The 23,087-nt window shown below is 41.6% G+C and overlaps 1 protein-coding gene across 8 annotated transcripts in view; it reads right to left on the reverse strand.

The window, feature by feature from the left end:
- The window catches only part of RBPMS (RNA binding protein, mRNA processing factor), a 203,792-nt gene that overhangs the window by 150,494 nt on the left and 30,211 nt on the right, over positions 1-23,087 (reverse strand). Inside the window, exon 1 of one of the 8 annotated variants that reach the window (XM_049866750.1) lies at positions 1-23,022. This exon is cut by the window's left edge and continues 13,142 nt beyond it. The exons of the other annotated variants lie outside the window; for them this stretch is intronic. The gene's annotated coding sequence lies outside the window, so the exon portion shown is untranslated. Of the gene's footprint in view, positions 23,023-23,087 lie in introns of those variants that run through there. 8 annotated transcript variants of the gene reach the window in all.

Raw genomic sequence — 23,087 nt, forward strand, 5'->3', positions numbered from 1 at the left:
GACTCCTGAAGCAAGAGGACAAAATGGATTCGGAGGCTTCAGAAATCTCCTGTTTATATCAGTGGAACTATCTATAATCCATCATCTAGCAAGAAATGTAATCACAAATGAAGTATGAGACCGTTATAGTAACAGTTAAGAAATGTCCCAAATACATACGATCCAGCATTTTAAAAAATGAGGTAGCTCTACATTGCTAATATAGAAAGATGTCTAAGATACATTATAAACTGAGAAAAAAAAAGATGTATGTATCTACAATTATGTATACAGATGCAATAAAGTTCTTAATGTATGAGTGCCTGTACTTTCCAGCCTTCTTGACTAAGATTTTTTTTTTTTTTTTACTATGTTTCACTTTTATAACAAGGTCTCCTAAAATTTTTCCTAAATTGGGAATTAGGAGAGCTCTTCCTCTATAGGCAACTGTGGACTAGACAGGAATGATGTTTTGCAGGGATATTAAAGACTGGGGATTTACAGACCCCAATGGCTGTATAATGGAGGTGAGTCCTTTTTTTTTTTCTTCCCATTTGGCAGAGGTTAATACTGATGAGCGTTCACAGTTAACGGAACACTGCAGTAATACTACACACTTTAGCAGAACTGCCCACTTCCTCCAGTATCGACTCTTCCCTTTTTACAAAGTAATAAATATAAGCTGCGCACCAGGTTTCCCAAACTCCCTGGCTAGTTATGACTATATTACTAAGTTCTGGCATTGTGATGTGGACAGAAGAGATGACTGCAATTTGGAGGCTGTGCCCTTAAAGGAAGTACATCTTCCTCCTTCCCTCTTTTCTCTTGCCTAGAAGCAGACGGATGGTGGGAACTGGAGCAGCCATCTTAGACCACAAGATAAAAGCTACCTATTGAAGATACAGCAACAAGATAGCAAAGTCCCTGATGAATGCTGAGCCACCAAAACACCTGTGGACTGATTTGTAAGCTTTTATGTTCAAGAGCAATGAACATCTATTATGTTTAGGCCATATCATTTTGGGTCTCTGTTGCTTGCAGTCAAATCAACATCCTAATACACACCTCACACATGAACCACCTACTTCACAGCCCTAAAGTTAGGAGGTTCTCTCTTTATAAATAAAGCTGGAATCTGAGGAGTAGTAAAAATTGCTTAAAACTTAAGAACTTCCCACCATTAGATGTTCCAGAAACCATCCACTGGAAGCAATGCAGATCAAAAGGCTTCCTGTTCTTAATGGGTGCTTAAGAGCAGAGGCGTATCAAGGCAGAAGTCAAGAGTCACAATAAAAGAAAATATCTCAGAAATTATTGGAAATCTTTGGAAGAGAATTCATTTTGGAAAAAAATTTTTTTTTGCAGAGCCAAATGTTAAGCTAGGCAAAATGGAATTTTTCTGCTCCACCTTGTTACTGTTCACCCAATGTTTGCTTTTTAGAAAAAGGGGCAGACCTGAAACCCGAAGGAAATAATGAAAACTAGATTGATGTATTTACGGGTCTCCACACAAAACACCCACTCTGAATCACAAGGACCTATCTAACCTTTTAAATAGTAACAGTCTAAGTCATAAAGTGTAAATCAATGAGGTTCTCAATTTTCCTGGCCATAATTACCAAAGTAATTAATACAGGACACCTTTAAGACACACTTTTTTTTTTTTTTAAACCATACTTAGGCTTCAGAAAAAGAAGAATAAGCATTTTGGGGGAAAAATACACCTTTGCAAACTCATTCCAGTATTTTATAAATAAGCAGCATCCACAGAGCCTACTGCTCCAGATTAGGATTCTGGAGAAACTGCAGTTTGAGGTGCCATGTTCCCAGAACTCAGTCAAAACTGAGGAGCCATTGCAAGCAGGTGAGTGTACGCGTGATATATCCTGTGGACAAAGGTGCCTAAGCACATGCTTTTTTTCATTGTTCCAACTGCCACAAGTGGATGCTTCAGGGGAGACATTATTAATAATACCTTAAAAAAAAATGCACAGAAGCATCGCACTGAGAGAGGGAGCCTATCACCCCGTCTTTGAAGAGCCTTCCACTGGAAACCCAAGTGCAGTCCCTGCCACACGAAATCCCCCGCTCTGACCTTCCCTCTCTCCAGTGGAGGAGGTTAGGAATTTAATAAATCCCTAACTGGGTTTCGGCTCTCCGCGCCCTCCCCGCCTGCCCGGCAGCTCTGGCCTGGAGGCGCACCCCGACCCTCCACAGCTATGGCGGCGGCCTCGGGTTCCGCGACCGGAAGTGCGGCTGCGCACCTGACCCGGCTTCCGCCCGCGCGCGCAGCTGTCCGAGATAGAGAAGAGACCAAGATGGAGACCAAGGGAAAACTGGCCGCCGGCTTAGCAAAACAGGAAGCGTTCCCGGAGGACTGCGGGGGTGGGAGAATGTAATTAAAATGGAAAGGGCTGTGACAGGCTCACAGAAACAGAAGAAGATAAAGCGCCAGGAAACCCTCACCCTGGGGCTAGCAAAGGGAGAGGAGAAGGGGTGAGAGAGAAGTGGGAATTAGTTAAGAAAAAACCAGCCAGGGAAAGAGTGCTGCAAAATGAAGCGTAAAGGCCGAGAGCGACTAGGACCCGGGGACGGGGAAGAATGAGGAAACGGACTGTGAAGATGGATCTAAAATGGTTTTATTTCATAATTTGGCTTAATTTTGCCTGTATTACCAGAGGGAACATCTGTCGTAGTCAATGCCCGGAAGAGTATTGTTTAAAAATGTTACTCTGCCATGATGTGCTCTTAGGTCAGGAACTTCCCATGTTCTATCCACGTTTATGTCATTCTATAACTGATACATAACTGATAATATGTAGTTTCTAGGAGGCAGATTATAAAGTTATTTCTAATGCAACATTGAGACTCCTAGAATAAAAAATACTATTGATGAGGCAGAAAAATCAAAATTCCCAAACCTTAGATTTTCTTTTTTAATTGTTGTAGGGTTCATTTTTTTGGATTTAACAGCAAGATGACAGATTTTGATAGGATCTAGCCTCTGTAACAGAGAAAGAACGGAAGGTTTGGCAGGAGGAAGGAAAAAGTGAATCCCTGGCGAGAGCTGAAGAGATCCACCACCTTATCCATCTTCCTTGATGTACGGCCTCTGGTGCATTCCCATTAATGGGCAAAAATCATCACGGTGCCTGGACTGTGCACACCTGTTATTTGTAAACTCTTCTGACATGAATAATGCTTTCCCCACAATCTGTTCTACTAAACTTTACTTTTTGTTTTTTTAAACTATCAGCATAATAGTTCTGCCAAGTTTGAGACCTGCAATTTTAGCTACCATAATGTTCCACTGCTTTTTCTACTTAGGTTAAAAATTCCCACACAGACTTTGCTGAAAATCAAGAAGAAACACTAATATTTTGCACCAGACCTATTACAAGTAAAAAGCCCCCAGCGCTTAAAAGCAAGTGAAGGAGAAAAAATTAAAAACAACTTTCTAGACTACACAAAAATCTCCCATTTTTGTGTACCCCCAGGCACACAAAAATTATTTGGTCATTGTGGTTCGTGTTGGAGCCCTGGTGGCACTGTGGTTAAGAGCTCAGCTGCTAACCAAAAGGTAGGCAATTCAAATCCAACAAGCTGCTCCTTGGAAACTCTATGGGGCAGTTCTACTCTGTCCTATAAGGTCACTATGAGTCGGAATCAACTCAAAAGCAATGAGTTTGGTAGTGTTCTTGTTTTTTAAAATGGTTAATGTTAAAAACTGACATTAGCAAGAGAGAAGCTAATGGTAGGCTGGTTCTAAGGAATTTTTTTCCCCTCACAGACCAACAGACCTTCAGGACGTCAGAATATTTTCTCACCACAACATTCCTTTTTGGAGAAGTTCACTGCAGTCAGCCTACTCAAGGTTCTCTCAGGCACTACAAGGCTTCACGTAAATCATGAATCAGTGCCTCCATGTCATTATGCTGCTCTGAGAAAGCACTCTCAAAGGAAAAGACTTTGCTGATGAACTATGAAAACTACTTTTTTACTGCTTGAAGTTACCCATTCAGGTAACTTCAACTCAGCCCTAAGATCAGCCAAGCAACATGCAAGAAAGAGAATACATCCTTTTCTTTTGGCTTTGATTAAAGAGGTTTGCTGATAGGTGATGCTATGAAAGGAATGGAGAGCACACATAAATTTACCCTTCAACCATTTTCTTGAGCGCAGTGACTGATTACAGCTCCCATTAATTTTATCTCAAACAAGAAAAGACACAGTACTTTGGTATCCGAGTATTTTTGACACTTTAAATTCAGATGTTTTCCCCCTCTGTGAACAATTTCCATTTAAAACAAGACCACACCTTCCTATTTCTAGATCTGGATATAACCCAAACTTGATGCCAAGGGAGGAAAAACATTAAGGTAAAATAATCGAATATCTGCACTTGAAATGCCTCCTCCAATAATATACCCTCTACTCCCAAAAATGTATTAGGATAAAGAACTAAAGACTACACCATGAAATTAATTTCAGCTGCAAGAATACATGTGGCAATTCTCATATTCCTCTGTGAGGCAGTTGTGTTTTCACTTGAGCAACAGTTCCTCCAGCCAAGTCCCTGAAAAGTAACTGGTAAATGGCATTCTTTGCTGCTACCATTTTCCTAACCCCACGTACTAATGACCACCATGTACTTCCAGTTCTACTTATCGTCAGTCTCCACTGCAAAGAGGTGATTGGAGTGACAAATATATTTGGTTAGACTCTTTATCTGATAAAGGTTATTGTGACCATCCTAAAACTTGGAAAGAAAAAAAGAAGTTGACTCAGTAACTTTACAGATTATATTATTTAGAGAACCCTGTTGATTAACTTATTTTATAAAAACCACCAGGTTATTTATCAGTGAGGCAACAGGAAGATGGGAATGAATTGATAAACAATAAATACCTACAATTGTGATCTAAGGCAAACTTGCATAATAGATAAACCATCTCCTAAGTGAAAACACCAGGCGCTCCTTGGAAACTCTATGGGGCAGTGCTACTCTGTCCTATAAGGTCGCTATGAGTCAGAATCGACTCGACAGCAACAGCTTTTTTTTTAAGTGAAAACAAGTGTTTTGTTTTTAAAATAAAGCTTTCGTACAAAGAGTTCAGTATGAACCTTTTTGAAAAGTGAACTTGTTTTTCCAAACAGCAGGCTCCAAAAAGATCGATTTTAATGTTTTGACCTATAATCCTGACAACTCCAGGTCAAATTGCTACACATATGACAAGGAAGTGTAAACATTTAAAGGTTCGTTATTCAATTGCATTCAGAAAACATTTATTACGTGCCCATAAGCAAAGACCTCTGCTAGTACAAAATCCAAACCCATGAATTTCTCAACACGATGAATCCATAGCTTTCTTTTAAAGCATCCACTATCAAAACAAAAACACCAGTAAGTCGTAACAGCACACGAAGATTCAAGGGCACCAGCACGCTGTGGCAAATCACATATCCCCATCTTGGAGAAGTATAGAAACACCGTCACAAGTGTTGAGAAAAATAAGGTGGTCCCCTAAGCAACAACAGTATTCCTGTGGAGGAATGTGGCAGCAACACCCTCAAAGCACAAAATCCCAACAGAAGACAAGCTGGGAGGAGACTCAGCGAAGAACAATCAGGTCACCAAAGAAACTGGAAACTATGGCATATAAAAATGATGGAAGAGAACAGATATGTTTAGCCTGAAGGAGAACAAGCAAAGTTCAGGAGAAACTGACACTGCATTTTAAATATTTGAAGAGCTGCCGTGTTTATAGAAGGAATAGATTAATTATGTAGTCATCCGACAAGGCAGATACAGTACCAAGAATGGAAGTCACAGGAGTGTATGGAGTGAATAACCATCACAAGGCTCCAGGGCAGCAGGAAATACTTAGAGGTTAGGAAAAGTGAAAAGGCCAGCTTTGAGGCTGAAGTAATTAAGAAATGACAATTATTTTCTTCAAAAGAGAAAGGGGACGATTATTGGAACTAAATTCCAAATAAGAATTAAAGAAGCGGTCAGAAAAATTGTTGCTCCCTTCCTGTATTTACCTTATTTCAAAAAAAAAAAAAAAAAAAAAAACCTCTATCGCTGGTCAATACATTGTTGATCTACATAATGTAAAAAAAGTTTCTTTTTCTCTAAGTCACCAACTTATCTTTGAACACTTTTCAAGATTATTCTTGATATGGAGTCTTCCCTAACTCATTGCTCCAACGCTCGCCCACTCACACACACAGCACACACATACACACTCCCACTGGCTCCAGTGTCTTTCCTCTAAGCTCCCAGTTATCTGTCACCAACACAGTACCCACTGCCACCTGAAAATTACTGATTTGAATGGAATTATAAACTATCAGAAAGGGCTTTCAATTTATGTCAAGCACAAGAGCCATAAAATAAAGGAGCCTGGTGGTGCAGTGGTCAACTGCTTGGCTGCTAACAGAAAGGTCAATAGTTCAAACCCACCAGCCACTCCACAGGAGAAAGATGTGACAGCCTGCTTCCAAAAAGATTCAGCTTTGGAAATCCTATGGGACAGTTCTACTCTGTCCTATAGGGTTTCTAGGAGTTGAGGTCTGGTTTTTGGTTTACGATAAAATAGTACCACTGAAAATTACAAATTTAACCAACCAAAGAGCAATGAGCCTAGAGAGGCCTCCAGACAGCATCTATTCTAGTGCCTACGCAAGGAAGTAGTAACCATGTATGTCTTTTTTGGAAGTTCCTCCCTCGGGAACATCTCTCAGACCCTTTTCATTTTATATCATTTAGCTTTGTACAGACTGTAAATTCTTTGAGGACAGCGGCGTGTTCCTTTCCTTGTCCCACAGAATCTTAGCAGCTAGCTGGTTAAGTGGAATTTCACAAACTGTTTACCAATTAAAAAAAAATTATACTCGGAAAACTAAAAAGTTGTGTGTGCATGTGTGTGTGCGTGCGTGCGCTGTGAGAGGAAATTTCTTTATTTGCAAATATGATTGAATGGACATTGACTCCTTTTCCTACTCGTATTGGACACAAAAGACCTCTCTGACGGTAACTTTCTTACCCCTGCTCTCACATAGCAATCTTTGCTACACACCTCATTTCCTAGGAGTTGTAGAAATTAAAAGATCCCAATTCTATCACTGGACTTCACACCGATGGCAGAATTTCAGTGTTAGAAGGTAACTTAGGAGACCAACTAGTGTGGCGGCCGCATTTTACAGCTACGCAATCACCTCAGAAGTCACCGTCTTGGTTTGGGATTAATTATTGTTTAGCCACTTTATCCCTGAAATACCCATATTTGCAGATCCTCACTTAAAAAAACCAAACCCACTGCCATCAAGCGAATTCTGATGCATAAAAAACCTATAGGACAAAGTAGAACTGCCCCATAGGGTTTCCAAGGAATGGCTGGTGGATTCGCACTGCCAACCTTTTGGTTAGCAGCCAAGTTCTTAACCACTTTGACAGCAGGGCTTCTCATCACTCACAGGTTATGAATAATTGAAGCATGTGGAATACAGAAGTATTATGGGGAGACTAAGGCAAATTTTAAGAACTGAAGTTTTATGGAATTAGTTATTCATGAACCAATTCGGTGTAAATAGAGTAGAATCTTCAGATGCAAACTGAGAATTATGACACGCCATGTAGGATAAGGCTAGAAATTGAAAACTCACCCCTGGAAAAAAAGATATTTTAAAATCCAAGTATAGGGAACTCTATATTCTGCCTCTTGGTGGGTGTTTATTTTGTTTCGCAATTAAGCCAGCCATTGGAAGAGTAAGTTTTTTCAAAAGTTTTAGAAAGCCATCTTAAATTAGGCCCCGGAAAGAAATGGAATCTCTTTTCGTAATGACTCTTGTTTTCTTTGAGAGTTCATGTTTGGGTCAGCCAAGTTTTAAACGGTAAAATTATATTGCTGTGTTGTTAGTCAAGTTCAGGGGTGTGGGGGCGGGGAAGGCCGCGGGCCATTTGGATCACTGGACGACAGCTTATCTGGCTTCTCTACTGAAAGGAGCATCTATTCTTAGGAGAAAGACACCATATTTCAGGAGTAGATGCTTGCATTGGATTTCTATTGGATGTTCCATATGGGAAGACTCAAGCAAAGTCTAGTATTTTTTCAAATAAAAGCTGTTTTGGGGAGTTTGTGTGACTTTTCTGGGGCCAATGAAATGTCTAAACTAGAGTTTTTCTTTTGTTGTTTTTATGCTGCATTTTAGGCAGAGAGAAAACAACCGTGCGATGATCTTTTGCCATTTGTTCATTTACTTATTTCTTTGCTTATTCTTGAAGGCAGTGGGTTCCTTATTCTAACAAGCATAAAGCAGCAAATAATAAACTATCGCTTTGTTATATGAACAAACCAGAAGCAGGACCTGATTTCATTACAATAACTATTACTCTTATCTTAAACTACGAGTCATATAAACCTGCGCACCACACTCTATTAATGAAGCTTATCTGACTTTAGGGGACGATGGTGGGTCTGTTGGAGAGCTGGTATGGTTCCATGCAGGAGACCAAGGCGCTTCAGGAACATCCACCACCCATCTATCAGTGCTAGGATGCTAACCCATTTCAGTGGAGCTACCAGACTAAGACAAACTAGGAAGAAAGGCCTAGTGACCTACTTCTGAAAATCAGCCAGTGGAAACCCCATGAACACAACGGTCCAATCACAGGGATGGCGCAGGAGTGGGCAGTGTTTTGTTCCATTGTGCACGGGGTTGCCGCGAGTCAGGGGCCAAGTTGATGGCACCCAACCTAACCACCCAGTTACTTCATGGAGGTAGCCCTTCCACAATCTCTCACAGAAACTAAGGGAACAGGTAACACTTGTAATGACACAAGTTGAGACAATAAATCTCCAGGGATGAAAACATGCCACTCAAGGAAGGATTTAAGCAACGCTTTGCCCTCAGAGCCCAAAAGGCACTAGAAGAAGTCAAGAGCATTGCTGTGGCCAGTGTGGTATCATTGCTACACAGAGTTCTTACATTAGTCTCATTGTAGTTGTGTGCCTTCAAATTCATTCCAACTCACGACGACCCTGTAGGACACAACAGAACTGCCTCTTAGGGCTTCCTAGTCTGTAATCTTTACCGAAGTAGATCACCAGGTCACTTTAACCACACAGCTGACCTTTTGGTTAGCAGCCAAGTGCGTAACTAGTGCACCACCAGGGCTCCTGATTGCCGTCAAGTTGATTTTAATTCATAGTGACCCTATAGGACAAAGTAGGACTCCTCCAATAAGGTTTTCAAGGCTGTAAATCTTCACAGAAGCAGACTGCCAATCTTTCTCCCTCAGAGCAGCTGGTGGGTTCAAATCGCAGACCTTTCGCTTAGCAGCCAAGTGCTAACCACTGTGCCCCAGGGCTCATACAAAAAAACCCAAACCCATTTGCCATAGAGTCAATCCCGACTCATAGCAACCCTATAGGACAGAGGAGAACTGCCTCATAGGGTTCCCAAGGAGTGGCTGGGGAATTCCAACTGCCGACCTTTTGGTTAGCAGCCGAACGCTTAACCACTCTGCCACCAGTGCTCCCCAGGGCTCAAACCTTAAAAAAACAAAACCCATTGCCAAAGTCGATTCCGACTCACAGCGACCCTATAGGACAGAGTAGAACTGCCCCACAGGGTTTCCAAGGAGCACCTGGTGGATCTGAACCGCCAAACTTCTGGTTAGCAGCCGTAGCGCTTAACCAGTACGGCACCAGAGTTTCCCCCAGGGCTCATAGGACCTGGTAAATATTTCTTGCACAAGAGTAAAAACACAATGCAAAGGAAATGCAGGGATAACTTCTCTGAGGTCCTCCATCCGACCAAAGGCTCAGAGCGTCTCATCAGACAGTGGAGAAAACTGTTTCTTTTTGAATGGAGAGTCAGTTTATTCAAACTACAGAACTACTTCAAACTATTGGTAAGAGTGGGTAAAAAGAAAAGTAGTCTTTCGGAAGGAAAATCAAAAGCTAAAAATCTCTTACATACAGAGCCCAATAACCAGTAATAAGTATACTGACACCAGTTAGCCAGTTACCATAGAGTGAATTCCGACTCACGGCAACCCCATGTGTGTCAGAGTAAGACTGTGTTCCACAGGGTTTTCTTTCTTCCTTTTCTTAAATGTTCTTTTTTTAATAATTTGTTTTATTTTGGGAGGTTGCTGAGAATATATACAACAGGATGTACATCAATTTCTACATGTAAAAGTCCGTGATCTTGATTACATTCTTCAAGTTGTACAACCATGCTCATCCTCCTGTTCTGAGTTGTTCCTCCTCCATTAACATAAACTCACTGCCCCCTAAATTTCCCACCTAATCTTTCGAGTTGCTGTTGTCAATACCATCCCATATAGATAGATCATAAAAGAGCACAATACTCAAGGCAGACATTCTTACTAGTTAACCTAGGCTATGGTGTTAAGATGACTTTAGGGGATATTTTTAGTTTAACGTTTAAAGATAATTTCAGGGTAATAGTTTCAGGAGTTCATCCAGCTGCCCTAGCTCCAGAAATTCTGGAGTCCGTGAGAATTTGAAAACCTGTTCTGCATTCCCCACTTTTGGTCAGGATTCTTCTATGGAATCTTTGATCAAAATATTCAGTAATGGTAAACAGGCACTTTTCAGCTCTTCTGGTCTCACGGCAAAAGGGGCAGTTGTTCATGGAGACTATTAACCTCATATTCCATTTCTTCCTCCTATTCCTGACTCTTCCTTCTTCTTTTGTTGCCCCAGATGAATAGAGACCAATTTTTGTACCTTGGATTACCACTTGCAAGTTTTTAAGACCCAGACACTCTGCAACGAACTAGGAAGTAGAACAGAAGCACAAAACATGTTATTAGGGCAATTAACAAGGATGTCCCATTAAACCACGACCCTAAGCCTCCAAACCAAGGAATCAAATACCATGAGGTATATGGTTTTACATAAGAAGCCTCAGCAGCTACTTTTTTTTTTTGTAGTTGTAAATATGTATCTAACATAATTGTTGCCAATCCAACTTTTGACAAGTGTACAATGTACTGGCAACAATTAAATTAATTAGCTAAGCAACCCTACTTTAATCAATGTGATTTTTCTATCACCATACCCTGAAACCCAGTACACCATAAGTCAATAATCTTTTCTTTCTCCCTCCCTCCTGCCGCTGGTAACCACTAATAAACTTTGGTCTCTATACATTTGATTGTTCTTGTCTTTTAAATAAGTGAGGCCATACAATATTTGTCCTTTTGTGGCTTATTCCACTGGGCATAGTGTCTTCATGCTCCATCCATATGTAGTATGTATCAAGACTTCATTTTTCTTATTGTCTGAGTACTCTTCCATTGTATGTACATGCTACATTTTGTTTACCCATTCATCCACTGCTGGGCATTTAGGTTGTTTCCACCTTTTGGCTGTTGTGAATAGAGCTACAATGAACACTGGTGTACAAGTCTCTGAGCCTCTGCTTTCAAGTTTTTTGAGCATATGCCTAAGAGTAGAACTGCTGGTTCATATGGAAGTTTTATTTAGTTTTTTGAGGAACCACGACACTGTCTTCCACAACGACTGTGCAATGAATGGATAAAGGTTCCAATTTCCCCACATCCTCGCCAACATTTGCTAATTTCTGGGTTTTTTAATCTTAACCATCCTGGTCGGAGTGAAATGGTACCTCATTGTGGTTTTGATTTGCACCTTGCTGATGGCTAATGACGTTGAGCATCTTTTCACGTGTTTGGTGGCCGTTTGAAAGTCCTTTGTGGTGAGATGTCTGTTCAAGTCCTGTGCCCATGTTTTTGATTGGGTTATTTGTCTTTGTTGTTAAGTTCTCCACAGGGTTTTCAGTGGTTGACCTTCCACAAGTAGATTGCCAGGATTTACTTTCGAGGCACCTCTGAGTGGACTCAAACCTCCAACCTTTCGGTTAGCAGCTGAGCACAGTTAACCCTTTGCACCACCCCGGGGACTCCCAAGTACACTATGTGCAAACTTAAGGCAGTTCTATCGTGTACTCCCAAGCTGTGTCTAGGGTATAATGCACAATTCCCAGTGAACTGAACTGTAATCCTACACCTTTCTCTCCCATTCAGTTCAAGTGATTGAGATTACTAAACTGTTCATTTAAAAACCACTTTAATTTATACATGAAAAGTAAGTCAGACCCACAAATAATTACTTATCCTACTACACTGTAATCATCTGCTTCACTTTTTACCAGCCCTGATGGCGTAGTGGTTAAGAGCTCGGCTGCTAACCAAAAGATCGGCAGTTTGAATCTACCAGCTGCTCCTTGGAAACCCTCTGGGCCAGTTCTGCTCTGTCCTATAGGGTCACCATGAGTCTGACTCCATGGCAACAGGTTTGTGGGTTTTTCTGGGCACTAAACAAGAAAAAAAGAGTCTTATTTCTGTTTAAATGTTTAGCAGCTTGCACAGTCCTAACACATAGTAAGCACTGAATATGTGTTTTTGGAAGAAATGAACTATAAGAGACAGGAATTTAAAAAAATTCATAGCACTTTCAGCCATGTTGAAGTAAAGAAATGAAGGTGGCTGAGGCTGCAATTTTGGCCTTTGGGAGAAACTCTAAGTTTGGTGTGAGTATTAAATACTCAAACACATACACATATAAAAAAAATTGTTGCATGATTACTCCACCATATCTAATTAACAACTGAGATAAGCTTGTAGGAACTCAAGCAAAACCCTCTTCATACAGCATGATAACTACCAGTAATTTTTAAAATACTTTTATGATTGTGTATTTATTCTTTGATATGATACACGACGTTGTACGTTACTTTGAGGAATGGAGCAAAAGTTACAAAATAACTCACTAAAAGATTGGTGTCCTTTATTATAAGATGTGAAAAACGTGCCAAATAAGTACATTTCAAGAATATGCATAATGAAAATGAAGCCTCTTCTTTGCTTTGAGCTCTCAAATACTTCCTTCCACATTACAGAACAGAAAGAAAACATACAGTTTGTTTCTCCTCTTACATGGATACTGCAGGTATAGAGTAAGCAGTATGATTCTCTCCTAGAGCCCTGGTGGCGCAGTGGTTAAGAGCTCAGCCGCTAACCAAAAGGTCAGCAGTTTGAATCCACCAATTTCTCCTTGGAACCCCTACGGGGCAGTTCTACTCTGTTTCATAGGGTTGCTATGAGTCAAAACTGACTCAGTAGCAACAGCTTTGGATTTTTTTTTTTTTTTGGTATGATTATCTCCTATATTGCCAACAGGAGCAAGGGGCCTATGTGATTTGAGATTTTAAAAACTTGCCACATTTAAGTGTAGATTCTATAACCATATAGCTACAACTAAAAATATTTTTCTATAAATGTAAATTACTAAGGCCTGGGCATTTAATTTTTTCAATGCAATTATTTAATTCACTTAAAGCTCCCTTCCCTTTTAATCTGAAAATAAGAATCACAAATGGATAAACATTTTGAAAAAGGAAACAACAGCAAAATGTACCATTTTTAAAACATGGACATCTGGACATAGTAACACAATTTACTGGGCTACTGAGTTCAGAAACTCCGTAGACACCAAGAAGTCAAAACATAAAAGGAAATGACTGTAAGGAACTTGATGAAAGGGATCTTGCTGGGTTACTTGAAGAACCAATTGCATTTAAGACCTACTGCAGGGTCACTCAGCCTGAAGCAACTCGAAGGCAACAGGTTTGGCTGTGGATTTGGTACTATAACTGGCTAAACTTTTATTATAAAATAAGACTATAGGATGAATTTTATATTTTACTAAAAAAAAAAAAAAAATTGAGGGACATGTATATCAATCCCTGGATGGGGCTGTTAAGGCTTCCAGCACCATCATTAGCTTAATTGTTCTGCCTTTTTAAAAGGGAAAACTAAATATCTTCCAGGAGGCTTGGATTTCACTGCTTTTAATTTAGGCAAAATCTAATTATGAACGCACAAAAGCAGACTGAAGAAGAATTGATGCCTTTGAATTATGGTGTTGGCAAACAAAACTGAATATACCATGGACTTGCCAAAAGAACAAACAAAATCTGTCTTGGAAGTACAACCAGCATGCTCCTTAGAAAGGAGGATGACGAGACTTCATTTTATGTACTTTGGACATGTGATCAGGAGGGATCAGTCCCTAGAGAAGGACATCATGTTTGGTAAAGAGAGGGGCAGCGAAAAAGAGGAAGACCCTCACCGAGATGGACTGACACAGTGGCTGCAACACTGGGCTCAAGCGTAGCAACGATTATGAGGATGGCACAGGACCGAGTAGTGTTTCCTTCTGTTGTACACAGGGTCGCTATGAGTCACAACCGACTCAACGGCACCTAACAACAACAACACAGGAGACACTGCCTGGAGAGTCTGGGAAGGTTTTCTGGCGCAAGCTGTGTGCTCAAAGACAGACAGGAACTCCCGCACAGAAGGGTATGGAAGGGCACGCGAGGCCCCCTAGCCAACCACATGGCCACCCACGCAAGGACTGATGGCACGGATCTGCTGTCTCCGCATCCACAACGGAATGTTACATGGCAAATCTCTCAACCTTTTCGGTCCTCAGTTTCTTCATTTGTAAAGGGACAGGAGGCTGGGATAATGCAGTTCCTTCCAGATCTAAAACAGAATTATTACACTTACATGACTTTTGTGGAAAAATCTCTATCCTGCCTAGAAGGACATCATGCTCCGTAGAAGGTCAGAAGTAGAAGGTCAGCAAAAAAGAGGAAGACCCTCAACGAGATGGACTGACACAGTGGCTGCAACACTGGGCTCAAGCATAACAATGATTGTGAGGATGGTGGAGGACTGGGCAGTGTTTCGTTCTGTTGTACACAGGGTCGCTATGAGTCGGAACCAACTCAATGGCACCTAACAACAACAAGGAAAGAGTTCCTTCAATGATCGTTTTTTTCTCACTACGACGGAAGCAAATGCTTTTGTGATTAACTGTTTCTGATGGATTCCCACGGGCCTGAGTGGCAGTAGTGGTGACCCACTACACTCCACAAAGCTTGCTCCAACTACTCTGAAAAATGACTTGAAGAACACAAGGTTTTGAAGACACTTAAATTACAGCATTAAAATACTGCACATTATATTTCCTACCCCTTTAAAAAAAAAAAATCCTACTATGTCCACAGTTCCTACCTCTTAACAACTTAAAGCCCTCACCCAGATGGCAGTTAATAGTAATACAGAGAAATGGATGGTAGACTGCAGACAGAATGCCCAGTCAAGCCTCCCTGGGTGTTCTATAAATGTTAACATTTATTTGTTTTTGATTTGTGCAGGAATTTAAACTTGGAGAATACAGAATTGACAAAATTTCTGAAAGTCTAAATAATGTTATCTCCAATTAGGCTGGATTTTTTTTTTTTTAAGAGCTTTTCATCCACTCAATAAAAACACTGCTTAACGTCATGAAGTCCCTGGGTAGCACAAACAGATAATGCCCTCAGGTGCTAACTGAAGGTTTGGAGGTTTGAGTCCACCCAGAGGCACCATGGAAGAAAGGCCTGGCAATCTACTTCTGAAAAATCAGCCACTGAAAACCCTATGGGTGCACAGTCCTACTCTGACCCTCGTGAGGGCTCCATGAGTCGGAATCAACTCGATGGCAACTGTTTTTTTTTTAATGTTGTGCTTAAATATCACAACGGTTAACATTTATTGAGCATTTTATCAGGTGTTAGGCACATGTCAGGCTACAGATGGGGAAAAGGAAGGCACAAAGAGACAAAGTAATTTACCCAAAGTATGTGGCAAAGTCAGAATTGAATCCTAGCAGGGTAACCCCACAGCCCACTTGTTTAAAACTCTGGATAGCAAACACGTCTAGCACCTGACACCTTGCTGGGTGATCAAAGAGGATTAAAACAAGCACTTGGTTTATAGGAGGTGAAGTCTGCCAAATATTTAAGAAAATAATTACAACATGATATGTGTGCTGTAACAGAGGCCTTTAAAAATTACTATGGAAACAGAGAGGAGGACAGAGAGGCTGCCAGGGGAGTTCAGCAAGGCTTCTATTTGAGCTGGGTACTGAAAGATGAGCAGGCATTCCTTGGGCGGAGGAAGAAAGGAGGGGCATTCCAGATAGAGAACAGCAAGTGCCAAGGTACGTAAAGGTGAGTGAGCGCGGGGAATCCAGTGTGGCAGGAGGGGACAGCAGAAGGCACAGAGCTGGGACGGTTTTACAGCCTAGCTAACTGGGCCCCTTTCTGCCTCAGTTCCTATTTGGCTAGTGGGGGCAGGAAAGCGGGGTCTACTTTACAGCTGCCTCTTGAAATGATAGCTCATGGAGTCTGTGGGGATGTTTTTTCTTCCCTTATGAGATTCAGTAAGACTTTCATATGTAAATAGTCCTGGGGTGGATAAGTATAATAAACTAACAAATCAGCTGACTTAGAGCCAGGCCATCCAGGCAGAAGACAGGACAAAAAAATGCGATGGGCGGGGGTGGGGATACACAGGCCCCCATGATGAATTGTCACATGTTCTAAGGCCTATGTTCGTGGGCCTTAAGGGGTATATATACGTATATGTGTGCTCATTAAATATTATCACATTCTCAAAGGGATCAATGACCTCAAAAAATGTGAACAATGACTGCTTTCAAGCAGGCTCGGAGCCAGGCCTTCATGCAGTTTATAACCAGGACTTCCAAATGGTTCATTCTGGTTCTAATCCCCAGTGAGAATTTGCATTACCACCCCCAGATATACTGAATCAGAATCTACATTTTAACAAGATCCTCCAAGTGATTCTTATGTATAATAAATTTTGAGACCCACCGCTCTTCTAGTAAGGCGCCCTGGTGGTACAGTGGTTAAAGCATTCAACTGCTGAAAGGTAGGCAGTTCGAAACCACCAGCGGCTCCACCAGAGAAATATGTGGCAGTCTGCTTCCGTAGAGGTTACAGCCTTGGAAACCCTATAGGGTTGCTATGAGTGGCAACTGACTTGATGGCAGTGGGTCATCTACTGCTCTACCAGTGGTTCTCAGAATTGGCCCCTGACCAACAGCATTAGGTCGCCTGGGAACTTGTTAAAATTCAAATTCTCAGCAAGGGCTCGAATCTGAAGGAGCCCTGCTTATAACACCTGGGGAAACCCGGAGACACTATTAGTGAAAAATCACAGCAAGCAAAATGGGAAAGTTCACCTTCCTTCTTGGGTATTACCTGAAACTATGACAAACACTCTAGCTTCAGACTCTTTTCAAAAGGCCTTTAAGATCTGAGATAGCAATGTTTGCCTAACATATTCAGCTCATATTATGCAAGCCTGCCATCTATCCAGAGCCCTGGTGGTGCAGTGGTTTAAGAGCTTGGCTGTCGTCATGGATTGAATTATGTCCCTCCAAAAATGTCTGTATCAGCTTGCTTAGGCCATGATTCCCAGTATTGTATGGTTGCTCTCCATTTTGTGATTGTAATTTTATGTTGAGAGGATTAGGGTGGGATTGTAACACCACCCTCACTCTGGTCACCTCCCTGATGGGAGTCAAGGGAGTTTCCCTGGGGTGTGGCCTGCACCATCTTTTATCTCTCAAGAGATAAAAGGAAAGGGAAGCAAGCAGGGACCTCATACCACTAAGAAATAAGTACCAGGAGCAGGGCGAGTCCTTTAGACCCGGGGTCCCTGTGTGAAGCTCCTCATCCGGGGGGAACACTGACGAGAAGGCCAACAGAGAGAGAAAGGCTTCCCCTGGAGCCGACACACTGAATTTGGACTTGTAACCTATTAGACTGTGAGACATTAAATTTCTCTTTGTTAAAGCCATCCACTTGTGGTATTTCTGTTATGGCAGCACTAGATGACTAAGACAGCTGCTAACCAAAAGATCGGCAGTTTGAATCCACCAGCTGCTCTTTGGAAACTCTGTCCTATAGGGAGGGTCACTATGAGTTGGAATCAACTCAACAGCAATGGGTTTTTGTTTGTTTGTTTGTTTTGGGGGGGGTGCTATCTACCCAGGACCCCAAACGTTCATGATTTACCAATAAGATAAGGTATAACTCCTTACCATCGAGTCAATTCCAACTCATAGCAACCCTCTAGGACAGAGTATAACTGCCCCATAGGGTTTCCAAGGAGTGGCTGGTGGATTCAAACTGCCAACCTTTTGGTTAACAGCCACAGCTCTTAACCACTGTGCCACCAGGGCCCCATGATAAAGTATAATCTCCTCCAATATGTAATCTAACTCTCCGAAGGAAAGCCTTCCCTCTAAATAGCGAACACAGTGGAGGAATGCAAGAAGCCAGACCCATGGGTCAGGTACTTAATTAACTTCTCTAAACTAATATTTAAAAGAAAACTTAAAATGAACCACACTTGAGTGAAACTCACTTTAATTTTCTACCACAAGATTAAAAGGATGACTGCCCCCTGAAAAAAAATAATCACCGAGGAGTCTGAACACAAGAAACCTTATTTAGAGACTGGCGACTGGGTCCACTGGTAAAACAAGAACATGGAACCAACGTGTGTCATCAACTTCTTAGTCATACGTCGTCCAGGCAACATGATTCTCCTACTGCCAGACTTCACTCGACCGCTGCTTAACTCCATGCTGCCTTCTTTAAAGCAGTGACAAGTCAAGGGGATGTATGTAACTTTCATGAAAGAGAAAGGAGAGAAGCCTTCTGGTACATTCTTGGCAACGGGGAGCAGAGTGGTGGTTAAGAAAGCCATCGCTGGAGTCAGCATCTGCCTGGGCTCAAATGCCAGCTTTACAAGACAGATGAGCTGTGGGTGCTTGGGCAAGTTACTTACCCTCTCTGCCCTGTGGTTTCTTCATCTATAAAATGGGGTCACAGTTGTATCTCCCTGAAGTATTATTATGAGAACTCAATAAGTCAGTGTTTGTAAAATGTTTGGAACAGTGCCTAGACCTTTGTTTAAGTGACAGATGTACTGTCTAATTTTTACCAAAATTTCTTGGTCAAGGAAAGCAGCTATTCCAACAAAGCTGATGAAAGAAAAAGCACGTTCAGGAACAGGCTAACACCCAGAGTTAATCTGCCTAGTGTTCAACTGTGAAATAGAGCACCAAAAATTATCACTGTAGTGCAAATAGTTTTAATTGTCAGTGGAAGGAAAAGTAAAAAAGATAGGGAAATCAAATTTAGATAAAGAGCCATTTACTGAACTCCTACCACATGCTAATCACGCTGCTAGATGCTGGGGATAAAGCATAAGCCTTAAAATTAATCTACATTTATCATACATATTTAAACCACAGGTGCAGAGAACAGTGACAGGGCAGGACTCAGGCTTGTATATATTGCAATATATTGAGGAACCCAGTCTTAGCTGGAAGATGGAAATCCCTACAAACGTAGTAATGGAGTAAACAGTTTTTAATAATGGACTTGTGTGTGTGTGTTCTAGGAAACTAAAATAATGCAAGGGTATAAAAAAATTTTGGAAATAGAAATGCCACGTTTCAAAGGGATAAAGCACAATAACGTAATTGTCATCGCTAGTATATCACTCTTTCACTGGGTTATGAACTGTGCCTTAAAGTTTACTATGAAGTAAAAATAATAGCTTCTTTCTGGCCCAAATTCTTGCCAGACACTGCACCACATTTTTTATACACAATCCTCACAACAACTCCATGAAGTAGCACCATCATTATCACGGTCTTCTTACACGCAGATGAAGAAACTAAGGTTTTCAGAAGATAAAGATCACCCAGCCAGCAAGTGGGGACTATACACCTAGGTGAATTTCTAATATCACAAAACCTGGGCTTCTTGACTGATGTGTCTGTCTTCGTTCGATTTCTCAATCATGTTGTTGGTAGTTGTCGAGTCGATTCCAACTCATGGCACCCCCATGTGTGTCAGAGTGGAACTGCATAGGGGCTCCAGAAGTTTTTCAAGCCAGAAGCCTTTCGGAAGAAGATCACCAGGCCTGTCTCCCAAAGCACCTCTGGGTGGGTTCAAACCACCAACTTTTCAGTTTAGTATTTGATTCTTAACCATTTGCGCCAGCCAGGGACTCCATTCTCAATTACATCCTTAATTGATGGCAGTGGGTTTTTTTTTTTTTTTAATTTCAATAATAATAATTTCCACTTATTTAGCACAGTATTTAAATTCTATTGAGGCATTATCTGTAATATATAATGATCGCTACAATCCATATAACAACCCTACGTTGTCGATTTTGTTATTCTAATTTATACAGGAAGAACTAGCCTCAGAGAAATCAAGGAACTTCGAGATAACACAGCTAATAAGTGAGAGCCAGGGCTCAAAATCTACACTGGCTGATTTCAAAGTCCACAGACTTAGCTACGAAGAGGTTAAAAAGCTCATCCAAATTTTCTGAAAGCAGACCCAGTTTAAAACTCTTCTCTCCAACAGGCCTTTCTTTTTTCCACAGGGGAGTAACCTGCCCTCCACTAAACTGACCCACGTGACTTGCTTTTGAAAAACTAAACTCAGATTTACTCTTCCCGGGAAGTTCCTTGCCATCCTCCTCCCTCACCACCAATTTACCCAAAAGATTCTTTAGTCCCACTAGGCACAGGAGGCCGGGGCCACTCTTTGCATGGGGAGGTCTGAGATGTAAGCAGAAATGAAGGACTAAAAGAGAGGCAGGAAAAGGGGAAGGATAGAGTCAAGAAATGCAAGAAAAATGGCCGTTTCTCCAACAATGAAGACCCTGGGTTAAGCACAAGGCTACTAACCGAAAAGAATGATGGTTTGAACCCACCCAGAAGAACCTCAGAAGAAAGGTCTGGGAATCTGAAAGGTCACAGCCACGCAAACGTTATGGAGCAGAGTTCCACTCTGACACACATGGGGTTGCCCTAAGTCGGAATCGACTGGACGGCTTCCCTTCCAGACCAACCCTCACTAGGTTCCCTCAGGCCGTAGCTAGGCAACCAGGCCGACGTACACAAAGAGGAAAGAGGTGCCAAGCCCTGCCAGACAGGTCTTCAAACGAAAGCAGAACTGGTGACTTATAAATACCCACAAGGTGATGGGCACAAGAACAAAGAGATAAGGGACAAATATTACAGATGTTTGAGAGTCTGGATTACAGTCTGAGTAAGAATAGAAAAGAGTCCTGGTGAGACATTGGTGGGCAGGGGGCTGGTAGGCTGGCTAGGCTCGGAAACCAGATAACAAAGCCCATGAGGATGCAGTGCCAAGAGCAAACAGACCCTAAGGGAGGCTGCTTAGCTCCCCTTCTAACAGAAGGTGGGAGTTTTAGGGCATGGAGTTCCTAACAAGCATTTCAACCGCTAGAGACTGCCGCACCAGGTCCTACCTCTCAACCCTGTGCTGGGGAATTGAAACTCTATGGGGCAGTTCTACTCTGTCCTATAGGGTCACTATGAGTCGGAATCAACTCGACGGCAGTGGGTGGGACCTACAAAATGGAGCCCTGGTGGTGCAGTGGTTAAGAGAGTGTGGCTGGTAACCAAAAGGGAAGCAGTTCGAATCCACTAGCCACTCCTTGGAAACCCTATGGGGCAGTTCCACTCTGTCCTACAGTGTCGCCATGAGTTGGAATCGACTCTATGGCAGTGGGTTACTTACAAAACGAAAGATTATTGCAACTTTGAAAGGGCCTTTCTGCACTACATAGGATTTCCTGCTTTACTGAGTTTCTCTACCACAAACAGTAGACATAAATAAATATTTAACATGCGATTTTGCTTCAGTCAGACACACCCACTCAACACCATTCATTAAGAAACGATACTTCTCATGTTTTTTTGAGGTGCATTTTTTCCCGTAATTTTCCCACAACTTTCCCGGGTGTGATGAGGCCCCTGGTGTTCACATATGAAAAAAATTAAGACAATAATCCCAAGCTTTCCAAACACCCTCAGATATTTCTGTTTAAATTTGTTTAGGAATAGACATTTGGATTTCTTTTGTACATTGTAAGTCCCTATCTAGGAAGGAAGTACCTTTGAACGCCATCATGCCTAAACAAAGCCCAGATTTGTGTATAAAATAACAGATTATCCTATACATTCCAGCCTAAACGTTACTGCTCCCAAGAACCTCTCTTCAATTCCCTACCCAGTTATTAGTTTATTCTCACCTGTGATAGCTATTACCCTTTTCTAACCTCATACTTGGAGCCCTGGTGCCGCAGTGCTTAAAAGTTTGGCTGCTAACCAAAAGGTCAGCAGTTCGAATCCACTAGCAGCTCCTTGGAAACCCTGTAGGGCAGTGCTACTCTGTCCTATAGGGTTGCTATGAGTCGGAATAGACTTGACAGCATCACGTTTCTTTTTTTATCCTTGTATTTATGTATCTTTCCACATAGCTCATAAGCTGTTTAAGGGCGTTAGAGTGCCTGGTGGTGCAAGGGTTAAGCGCTCAGCTGCTAACTAGAAAGGTTGGCGGTTTTACCCACTCAGTGGGGCTCCAAGGGATAAAGACCTGGTGATCAGCTTTTGTAAAGATTACAGTCAAGAAGACACTATGAGGCAGTTCCACTCTGTCACACATGGGGTCACTATGAGTCAGAATCAACTCAATGGAACCTAACATCGACAACAGAGTTCCTGGCACATACAGGTGCCCAGTAAATTTTTAAAAAATAATTTACTTGATGTTGTGCTTTCCAATTTAAGAGTACTGGTGGCACAGTGGTTAAGAACTACAGCTGCTAACCAAAAGGTCAGCAGTTGGAATTCACCAGCCGCTCCTTTGAAACCCTATGGGGCAGATCTACTCTGTCCTGTAGGGTCACTATGAGTCATAATCGACTCGATGGCAACGGGTTATATATAGTATTTGGATATGACATTTGAACTTTAAGTCATTTTTCTGGGAAAAACACACACATACCAAAAAAAAAAAAAAAGACAAAACAAGAAAAAAATGTGTATTTAAGAAAACATCACCAGAAAGAGGAAGTCATATAATTCCTTCATTTTATTTAAGGTTTTTACTTTAAGAAATGATTGCTGCAGATTTGCCTGTCCAGACCTAAAGTTAAATTAGCCTGCTAGCTGCTGTCTGGTGATAATTTTCTTAGTGCCAGGAAGCTGGTGAGTGTGTGATTAAACACGTCCCCCCCCACCCCGCCCCGTTGGCTCCACCCTAGATGCTATCAAGTTTGC

This window comes from Elephas maximus, chromosome 22 (assembly GCF_024166365.1).
Source record: "Elephas maximus indicus isolate mEleMax1 chromosome 22, mEleMax1 primary haplotype, whole genome shotgun sequence".
NCBI lineage: Eukaryota > Metazoa > Chordata > Mammalia > Proboscidea > Elephantidae > Elephas > Elephas maximus.